Raw genomic sequence first — 1,820 nt, 5'->3', positions numbered from 1 at the left:
CTTGGTGGTGGTGTCTTCTTGCCCTTGCAGAGGCCAAGATGGTTAAGGGAGGGGCCCTCTGGAGGCCATGGGACCCGTGGGGAAAGCTGAGAGAAGGGCAGAGGTCACTTACGTGGGCTTGCAGAATCTGGAGCTCCTGGAAGTCACAGCAAGCCCGTTGTTGTAAGGGCTCAGCTCAGCTGGGCAGACCAGGGGATAGGTAAGCCAGTGGTGGTGACTTTGCTCATTGGATAGCAGCTTTTAAAGTTTCAGCTGGGGTGGGGTTATCCAGAGCATTTCTAGAAGCAGTTCCTGCTAAATAAATGACACTTGGGGAATTGGTAGCCCAAAGCTGTGGGTTTGGGTTTCTCCTGGGAATGAATGTCTAGCTCCTTTGCATTTCTAGAGAGTTCCACCACGGTAAGAGGAGGCAGCAGAGGAGCTGTCAAGGGCTGGAAGTAAAGGAGGCTCATTCAACAGCATCATGTTAGCTCTACTCAGCCTAGCGACCAACACTGGCCTGAATGTGTTTCACCTTGAAAGGAAGAGAATTTATGGCCAGAGCACAGCTCAGCTTTGGTTTTCCTGTCTGGCTGACAGGAAACTGCTATTCCTAGACCAAGGGAGGGAGTGAAGTTAAATCAGTTCTTTGATTTGTCCCTCTCTTTAGAATGGCAGTGCTCGGGCTCCTATCAACCGGATGTCAAGTTCAGAGGATCTCTTTTTGGTTATGGGAGTCGATAGGTAGGCCATGTTTCTACAACAGGCAGTTTAGAGCATGATCAAAACGTGATTGCAATTAGGAAAACAAGGATGCCGGGAAAACAGCATCCCATTTACTAAACACACTCCTTCCCAAGATAGGAAAGATACTAAGAATAAGAAAATGGGAATGAAGTCAGGTGATTTAATAAGCCCTCAAAGGTCGCGTACTTTCTTCTTTTTTGTTGCCCTTTACTATATCTCTTTGTATGTCTGGCCTTAATTACAGATCTACACAGCTGGCTGGGAAGGGGTGGGCCTCGGGAACAAGCTGCAGGTGAAGCCGTGTTTTTGAGGTGGAAGGAGTGGTGCAGCTGGGCACGCAGGAGGCGGGCCACGGGGAGGAGGGCAGTGGAGCGGAGAGCCAGCCCTGGCTCCAGGATGTTGGCTGGACAACAGCTTGAGTTTTAAGCTCCTCAAAATTTCAATAAGCCGGTTGAAAGAAAAGGGCCCAGGTAGGAGGCTCCTAGTTCCTGAGAAGATCCGAATCACCTGACTGCGTGCTGTGATGGAAGAAAGCGGGTGGCACTGGCGGCAGCTGCCTGGCAAAGAAAGTAAGGTAGGAGACCCAGGATGGAGGTTGTGCTCACTGAAGAGGACAAATGAAAGTCACGGCCAAGTTCCTTCTCATCTGTCTAGGATGCCAAGGTATGCATCCCCCAGAACACTGAAGTCTTCACCCTGGGTCGCTTTCACATCGAGTTGCTGCGCTGTGGCAGGCGGCACAACGCCCGGGGGACCTGGTGACATGCCTGGTCGCTGCAGCAGGCGGCCTCACCAAAAGCCACCGCTTTCTCTCTTGCGATGGTAAGCTTGATATTTTCCTACCTTTACGATGGCCCCAAGTGCAAGGGTGTCTTAAACGGCCTGGTTTTTAAAATTCTTAGTATGTAGATCCCATATGTCGAGTAGCTGTAAGTTCAGCAAAGAATTACCTCAGCTCAGAGCTATCATCTTAACTGGGAAAGTTTTGAAAAACAAGACTGAGTGGATGAGTGGAGATGGAGCCCCGACCTAGGACTGAGGAGAGCAGAACTCTGTTTCTAATAATAGAGTGATTTATGCTTGGGTTCTGAAGT

The sequence above is a fragment of the Mustela putorius genome, unplaced genomic scaffold (genome assembly GCF_011764305.1).
Source record: "Mustela putorius furo isolate JIRA1106 unplaced genomic scaffold, ASM1176430v1.1 tig00000129_pilon_pilon_pilon, whole genome shotgun sequence".
Lineage (NCBI taxonomy): Eukaryota > Metazoa > Chordata > Mammalia > Carnivora > Mustelidae > Mustela > Mustela putorius.
The sequence above is the reverse complement of the archived record's forward strand: the minus strand, read 5'-3'. Positions refer to the sequence as shown.